Raw genomic sequence first — 9,090 nt, 5'->3', positions numbered from 1 at the left:
GGGAGCCGCCTCTGCTGGTCGGTCGTGTCTCGTGACGTCTGACGTCTGAGTGACGTATTAAGACGGCGGAGGCTCGGGTGTGTTCCTCGCGCGGGTGGAGAGCGCTTGGCGCAGGTCGTCCTCGTGTGCCTCGTACTGAGGCGGGGCGGCCGAGAGCGGCCCCTGCGGCATAGTCTCCCCGCCGCCCCGGGGGAGGCAGCAGCTTTCGTGGCCCAGTTTGTGCGGTGACGGACTACGTCCCCTCCTCTTTGCCAGCCTGGGGCGCAGGTGGCCGGCCACGTGCGGAATAAAGCAGCTTACAGGCCCGCGCGCGCCTTTTGTAAACATTGAGCAACCTCGCCACACAGGCCGCCCTCTCTTCCCCGCCCCCCGTCCCAATCCCCAGCATCCGCTTGATGACAGCCATGTCTTTGCGCACCGGCCACCTCTGCTCAACCCTTCTCCTCACTCCTCCCTGCCCTGCACGCGGGGACCCTGGGTGCCCCTGGGGCTGTCCTAGTTGACCGGGGCATGCACCAGGGCTCTGAAGACCCCATACAGCGCCGAAGCAGGGTTCCAGCTAATACTTTCCATCCTCTGGGTTGTATTTGCTTTTGGGTGGGTCAATATGACATGTAACACCACTTCTGAAGTAGTGTGTGGATGTGCACAACCAGTACAAACAAAAACTCTAGGTATGAGTATATATTGTAAACAGGCCAGAGGTGTGGAAGACAATATATTAAAATAGGGGATAATTAACAAGGAGTAATGCTTATGATGTTCATTCAATATGAAATCAAATAAAAAGAATAACTCTTGGAGTACTTGTGTTATCCTTTCTAACAACTTAAGCTAGTGAACACATCAAAATGCACATTATCCACACATAGCTCAGCTTTAAGATGTGAAGCAAATACAAGTCAATTACAAATACTCCAGAAATTATGGGATGAAGTGTGGGAGGCTCAGGGCAGTGGACTGGGGATATGGAGTACAGGGGTCAGGGTTGGGGTATATGAGGTGATCAGGGTATGAGATTGGAGTCTGTAGGGGGTGTAGAAGTTAGGACAGGGTGCTGGGCATGTGGACGTGCAGGAATATGGCTCTGGAGGGGCAAAGGTGCACAAGAGGCTCAGGGCATGGGATTTACGATATGTGGAGGTGCAAAAGTTCGGTTCGGACGCTGGGGATGGAAAGAAAGAGAAACCGGCACCACGGCAAGCAGGTGAGGAGACCGGGAATGTGCTTGATCTGAAAGGTAGCAGCTTGAGAAAACTGCTGGCCAGTCCCATCAAGCCCCTGAGCTCTTAGAAAATGCATGCTTTCACAAGTCCAGAAGGAGAAACAGCATTCCTCCCTTCTCCCACCGCCACCCAGCACCAGCAGCAGGCAGAGAGCAAGCCTCCACTCTTCTTGCAGCTTGGCTGAATGGGTTTCTTCCTTACAGCTTCTTTTCTGGTGGTTTTAACTGCTCGCACCTCTTTTTTCTCCCTCCCTCCTCTTTCTCCTTCTTGTTGCTTCTCTCCCTTTTCTGTCTGTGGCTCTGAGGGCAGGGAGCTGGGCACATCATAAACACCAGCAAGGACCTGCTTTTCCCCTGTAGAACCAGACAACCAGCCCCTTCTACCAATCTCTCACCCACAGCAAGCTCTCCCAGGGTTAGCGTTTCCTGTCTCCTCGGTCTCTGGGCTTCCCTGCAAAAATCCCTAGCAACAGCCAAGTCCCCAGAGGGCTCTGCAGCACCTCTGGCACACATAGGCCAACCGAACAAGGGGCTTGTAGCCTCCAGCAGCAGGAAGAAAGAGACTGGGCCAGTGGCTGGGATAGGTGTTTGTCCCTCCCACTGCCTCCTTGGGCTGCCCATGTCCAACCCATGCATATTAAAACCGCAGGGAGCCTGTTTTTCCATGTGTGAGCAGCAGGGGGTCTTCAGGCTGTCCGTGAGTACCCAGGTGCGCTGCACTTAGCCATTTCATTAACATTTAGTTGGGGGCTGCAAAAAAAAAAAAAAAACCAATATGGCCACATAACAAGATGTTTGACACGCCTGGTTTAGACGCCACTTCTTCTGTCGTGAGGGCAGGGGACTGGACTCAAGGGCTTCTCTAGGTTCCTTCCAGTTCTAATGTTCTATGATTCTATGGTGCAGAGGAAGGCAGCCTGCTAAGAAGCATCATGTTGCATGTCACAGCTCTGGCAATACTGTGGGACGAGGTGTGTTGTAACACGCATCACTATACTGAAGAGCGGTGCAGGACCCATGATTCTCCCAGCGATGATGGGTATGCATGTTTGTAGGGCTTTTGAAAAGTGACATGAAACTTACTGGGATAAGAAAATTGCATCAGGTCCTGTTCAACCCACGGTCCCAGTCACCCCGTATGACACTTTGCTCCCATGGAACATTAGAAACTCTTCCCAAAACAGCTTGCGCTATATGGTGAGCTGCACAGTGGATAGATAGCTACCAGGGTGCTCGCCTCTGTGCATTGACACAAACACTGCACACTGCAAACACAAGGAGCATAGTGAGGGCATGCAGTTACTGTAGTGGCTTGTACGTTGACATACCTTAGGTTGCCTTAATTTTATAGTGTAGACATGGCCCAAATGCTGACAGCCTCGTTGCTCTATAGCATTTGAGCTAGCCACACTCTGGTAAATGACATAGTAACTACAAGGAGACAAGGTGGGAGAAAATCTTGGAGCAAATTTTATTGGTAGAACGGCCACATGTTTGAGCATCAGAGAACGCTTCTTCAGCTTTAGAGAAGGAATCCAACATTCGGGTTAAATATGAAGTAGGACAGATCATAGAGCATAACTGGTTTCCAGCCTCTTGTACTTAATACAAAAAAGCAAACAGCACCTTTGCAGCCATAGGAAAATGGACAGTTATTCAGCTCAATGCTACACTGGGATGTGAAATCAACGTGAAATAAGCACATAGTAAAAATTAAGAAAAGTTAAAAACAAAAAGGATGGCTTAGGGGACTGTTTCTATTGGGTACAGATGAACACAGACTTAGGCCAGGTCTACACTAGGAGGTAAAATCGATTTTTAGATACTCAAATCCAGCTATGAGAATTGCATAGCTGGAGACGACTTATCCAACATCAGTCTTTGCCGCCATACACACAGCAGACAGTCAATGGGAGAAACTCTCACCCTGACGTCCCTTCCTCCTCATGAGTGCCAGGAGTACTGGGGTCAACGGCAGTTTGATACAGTGCGTCCCTACTAGGCATGCTATATCAAACCACAGAAGCTCGACCTTCAGTGAGTCAATCTTCCCGTGAGTGTAGATCTACCTTTAGTCCTTCAGTCTGAGGACAAGCTAGCAGCAGGCTTTGTCTTAAACAGAGGTAGTATGAACCAAAATGGTGGGGAAAGAACTTGGGGTTAATTTGTAGGAAATAAAGGAATGCCTTGTTAGTTAAATGTATGCTCCAGAAAGCATGTTGTAATTGTGTTCTATATCTGTTTGTTTCCAATATTCTTGTTAATCTCTGTTCTTTGATAATAAACATTCTTGTTTTCACTCTAAAGTATATCTAAGAGCTGCATGCTCAGAGAAGCTATGTTCTAAGGTAAGTTAGCTGCCAGGTTTGTTTGGGAACCAAGGCCTGGTTTCCTTACGAGTGTTCAGTGGACAAGGGGCTAGGTACTGGAACGAGCACTCAGAGTACTCTGCTGTTGGTCCATGTCTGTTGTTATATACTGGGAGAATGCCTGTGGTGGCCTCCGAGGTGCGCCTTGGGATTAGAGAGACTGGTGTTTTCAGGAAGCTGAACCACAGCTTGTAGAGTCATACCTTCTTCATAACTCTTGTTGCCTTTGTGGAATTCACAAAGCCTCAGGCAGATTATTCCCTGTTTGGAATCGTTAAGTAGCAGGAGAGGATGACAAACAACGTTAGTGTCATTTGAAAGTGCTTAGTAATAAAGAATAAAAGGATAAAATATTTTGTCAAAGTTTCTCCCTGTGTCTCAGCAGCTTTTTAAGTTCTTGGCTTTAGACAAAACTGAACAAAGCCAAGATAATCAAAAAAGCGTTAACAGAAACAAAGGGGCTATAGGGAATGGTGCATGGACAATGATGAAACAGTGGTTACAGTGCTGGAGTGGAATTTGGGAGAGCTGCTATTTCCCTACCTCACAGACTACAATACTACATGCCTTTCAGCCTCATAGGGGCTCCATCAGGACAAATTTATGAATATTTTTGGGGTGGTGCAAGCGGTTCAAACTAAGGATAATGCAAATAAGCAAGGAAATATTTCTTGATCATGGTTTTAGTTTTCAAAAGAAGTTGGGGGGAGCTACTGTGATATTAAACTGGAGATAACACTGGAGATTATTCTGTGAGGAAACAATGTTGCACTAGCCCACAAGGCATGGACTAGATCAGCTCCTGCACGCCTTTCAGGAGTCAGATCTGTCTTGTCTACGTCCGGGTTTCACTTCACTTGGAAACTACTTGCTTATAGAATCAGACCTAAAAATACATCAGTGTCAGAGCAATACTGTATAATTGCTTACCATCTCGTTTTACTATAGAATTATAAATCATTTGGCATATAAATAGTGTATTGTATTTACATTTCAGTGTACAGTATAAAAATCACTGTATGAAACCTTAGTTTCTACTGGCTTCATTAGTCTTTCTTTTATGAAGTTTGTTGTAAACCCAGGCAAATACCTAGAGAAGTTAATGTATCCACTTGAAGACCCCTGCATAGCCTCAGGGGTATGCATACCCCTGGTTAAGCACCACTGCACTAGATCACCCAACAGATCTCTTTGTTTTGATTTTGGCTGGAGGAAATTCAAGCCTAGCTACACATTAGTAAAGCACTCATCTCTACCGTATTTCCTCACCCACCTTTCCGTTGCTTAGGGTTAACGCTTCTGGGATCGATGCACAAAAGTTCAAAGCATCAGACCCCCAACAGCATTTTGCCAGAAAAGTAAATATGGATGTTTTTGAGACAAGCAGTTCAGAGGGAGCTGTCTTTATGCACCAGGGAAAAGCCAAGGTAGCTAACTGGCCCTGCAACAGCCTCTGTTAATAGAGGCTTGCATTATGGCAATGTACTCTGTTCATTATGGCAGATTCCTCTAATAAGTTAGAGATAATTAAATGGATTTTTAGGCTTATATAATAGTAGCTTTTTGAAAGCCAAGAGTCCCTTAGGCAGTTCAATTAATTCAGCAGGTCTGAGTTTTAGTATTTGGCTACAACAGAAAGCTGCCCCCATTCCACCACGTACAACATGTTTTATTTATTTATTTATTGCTGCTGTCTGAAACGATCACACCTGCATTCTGATTTGTAAGAGTTCACACTGGTTCTTTTCCAACAGTACAAATAGCCTCCTCTAGTCAGGACTTTCTGTGTGGTTATTAGACTGAAATAAGCAAGCAGCTGGTAAGCTTAACTTGGATGGGTATGAAGAATAAGCACCATTTCTAAACTAACCTCATTAGAGACAGCACTCCAAAGTATCTTCTTTCTAGCCTCTTTCCCCACGCTCTCTCTAATGTTTAGGCATGCTGTGCATCTACTGTCCACAATTCTATTAAATTTAATAGTAAATACAACTTTTTCTCCATTTCCCAGCATGTCACAACCCACATGAACAAAAGTCTTTGCCTGAAATAAAGAAAACCCAAGTAATCAAACAAAAACAGCCCATAGCTGAGGAGGAATTATAATGGCATCTTAAATAACCTTAGTACTATGAGTCAGCATTTCTGTGTTAATCCACTACTCCAGTGGTGACCAGGCATAGACACATGTGCCTGCCACCTTTGGATTAATGACTTCATTGAATGCTTTGGCAAACTAAGTAAAAATTTGAGGAGCAGCTATGACTGTGTTCCTCATGTTTGAAAGTGACGGTTATGAAAGACGTTGGAAATATTTAAGATTCAAAATCCTACAATTAACAGTTCTTGTCATTGCACAATACCTGGAAAATTCATTCACTTATACGGCCACTGATGGCACCAGGAAGCAGTGTGCCAATTGTAAAAAGATCTATTTGGGAAGCTACTGGAAATCTTCATTTACGTTCTGACAGCATAAAATCAGTAATGTAAAACATATCTGCAGAGCTGTTGCTGAGCTGACCCCAGGATATCAGACACAAGGTGGGTGAAGAAATATTCCCAGGTGGGAACTGGGTTATTTTTAATAGTTTTCTAGATAAGTCTCCTAAAATTCAACAATCTTCTTGACTTCTAGCATTTGAGATCTTCCTATCTGGCATTTTGTAGCTGTTTCAGTGACGAGCATCATATTTATACTATATGAGGTAAGACGGATTAGGAATTCTCTTTTATTGGATCAACTTTTACTGGTGAAAGAGACAAGCTTGTGTCTCACCAACAGAAGTTGGTCCAATAAAAGAATTCCTTATCCATCTTGTCTCAATAGTATAAATATGATGCTCACCACTGAGACAGCTACAAAGTACCAAATAGGAAGATCTCAAATGCTAGAAGTCAGTAAGACTGTTGAATTTTAGGAAACTTATCTAGAAGACTATTAAAAATAACCCAGTTCCCACCTGGAGAATACCGAGCACATCAGGACTGAAGAAAATCCCCTTCAAAATGGAGATTTTTGTGAGAAGAGAACAACATTGTTCAACTATTCTCTGCCACCCCCCCCCAGGGTAAAAACTAGTCACAGCTTTGAAAACTTGTGACTCAACAGTCCTATCCAACCATTTCTGTCTGTTAATCAATTCTGACATTTGACTTAAGCTACTGACTGCTGCTGATTTGTTGTTGGAAACCAAAAAATATTACCCTAAAGCAAGAAAATAAAAGAGGAAAAAAAAAAGCTATTGCCTCACACCACACAAAATGGTGGGTTCTGCCTACCTTACAATTTGCCTGGGATGTGGGAGGCCTAGGCCGTGTCTACACGTGCCCCAAACTTCGAAATGGCCACGCAAATGGCCATTTCGAAGTTTACTAATGAAGCGCTGAAATGCATATTCAGCGCTTCATTAGCATGCGGGCGGCAGCGGCGCTTTGAAATTGACGCTCCTTGCCGCCGCGCGTCTCGTCCAGACGGGGCTCCTTTTCGAAAGGACCCCGCCTACTTCGAAGTCCCCTTATTCCCATGAGCTGATAGGAATAAGGGGACTTCGAAGTAGGCAGGGTCCTTTCGAAAAGGAGCCCCGTCTGGACAAGAAGCGCGGCGGCAAGGAGCGTCAATTTCGAAGCGCCGCTGCTGCCCGCATGCTAATGAAGCGCTGAATATGCATTTCAGCGCTTCATTAGTAAACTTCAAAATGGCCATTTGCGTGGCCATTTCGAAGTTTGGGGCATGTGTAGACACAGCCCTAGAGTGTTATTTGGTCAGAGAGAGAGAGAGAGAGAGACTTTATGGTTCAGTGAGCAGAGCACACACCTGGGAAATTGGAGATCTAGGATCCAGTGCCCAGCTCCCATGCAATAGGCTCAGCAGGGGAGACTGATGAGCCCCACTTAAGGCTATGTTATGTCATAGGTCTGGTGTTCGAGTACTGGGGTGTACGAGGCAGGACAGCCCCTGTTGAAATCCTGTCTCCTCATCAGGCAGAGGGGGCAGGGGACCTGAGACTGGGTTTTCCATATTCCTGGTAAGCTCTCTAGCCCCTGGGTTAAAAGTTGTAAGGTAGGCAGCATCCCATCAAGCCCGCAGATTGTGAACAGGACCCGTCTGGTAGGCAGCCTGAGTGCACCTAGGAGATTGAGCCATCCAAGTAAATGCCTCTCTTTCTCAGACAGCAGGTCACAAGTCTTAAGCATCCAGACACAGAGCGAGGTAGCAGTGCAAATGCCAACAGACAGAAACTTAGGCACATATGGAACTTTGACCCTGAAAATTTAGGCACCAGGTGAGTTTAGGCACCTACAGGAGTTCTGTGGATTGCAGTGGTGCTGAAAACTGGGATTTAGGCACTGAAGTATCTTTGTGCACTAGGGGCAAACCACTCTGGCCTTGATCCACAATCTCTGACAAAAGGAGAGTATTTCCCAGGTGCAGCTTTGAAGAAGAGGGAACCCAACGTTAGCTCTGGCCAGACTAACCAAGGCTAATCTAATCTGGAAGGGGAGACCAAGGTACGGCAGATGCAGCCAAGATTTTAAATCCACACTGCCTACCATTGTTGCCAATATGGTTTTAACCAGACAGAGGGTGTGTTTACACTGCAGCCTTATTCCGAAAGAAGCTCTTCGGGAAGAGCTATTCCAAAATAGCTTATTTGGAAATAATGCTGCTACACACACAATGCATTTCGAAATACAGCGTCTACACACACAGCCTATTTTAAAATAGAGCCATTGGAGGCACTATGGCTTATTTCGAAATATACTCTGTTCACTGAGGCTGGGTCTACACATTCCCCTTCCTTTCTAAAGGGACATGTTAATGAGCAGGTTCAAAATATGCTAATGAGGTGCTGCAATGAATATGCAGTGCCTCATTAGCATAATGGCAGCCACAGCGATTCAAAAGTGCAGCTTTTCGAATCGCGCGCTGCCCGTGGAGATGGGACCTTCCGAAAGGACACCACCAGTTTTCGAAAGCCCTTTTTCCTATCTGGTGATCGGAAAAAGGGCTTTCAAAAACTTGCGGGTGGTCCTTTCGGAAGGTCCTGTCTCCATGGGTGGTGCGCGATTCAAAAAGCTGCACTTTTGAATTGCCACAGCTGCCATTATGCTAATAAGGCGCTGCATAGTCATTGCAGTGCCTCATTAGCATATTTCAAACCTGCTCATTAACATGCCTCTTTCGAAAGAAAGGGGAACGTGTAGACCCAGCCTGTCTAAACAGCACCTATTTCGAAATAGACACTATTCCTTGTGAAAGGAAGTTTTCCAGTTTTGAAATAAGGCAATTGCTATTTCAACCTAGTGGTTGCATCATGTAGACACTAGGAAAGTTATTTCAAAAATAACAGCTGTTATTTTAAAATAACTGTGCTGCATAGACTTAGCCAGAACCAGGGCACCCTTAAGACTATTGTTAACCTCTTAACACAGAAGTTGCAGTGTTGTATGCTGATTAAAGCCCATGACCTAGTCTAGACTCATGGTCACAGC

Source organism: Carettochelys insculpta, chromosome 6 (assembly GCF_033958435.1).
Source record: "Carettochelys insculpta isolate YL-2023 chromosome 6, ASM3395843v1, whole genome shotgun sequence".
NCBI classification, from domain to species: domain Eukaryota; kingdom Metazoa; phylum Chordata; order Testudines; family Carettochelyidae; genus Carettochelys; species Carettochelys insculpta.
The sequence above is the reverse complement of the archived record's forward strand: the minus strand, read 5'-3'. Positions refer to the sequence as shown.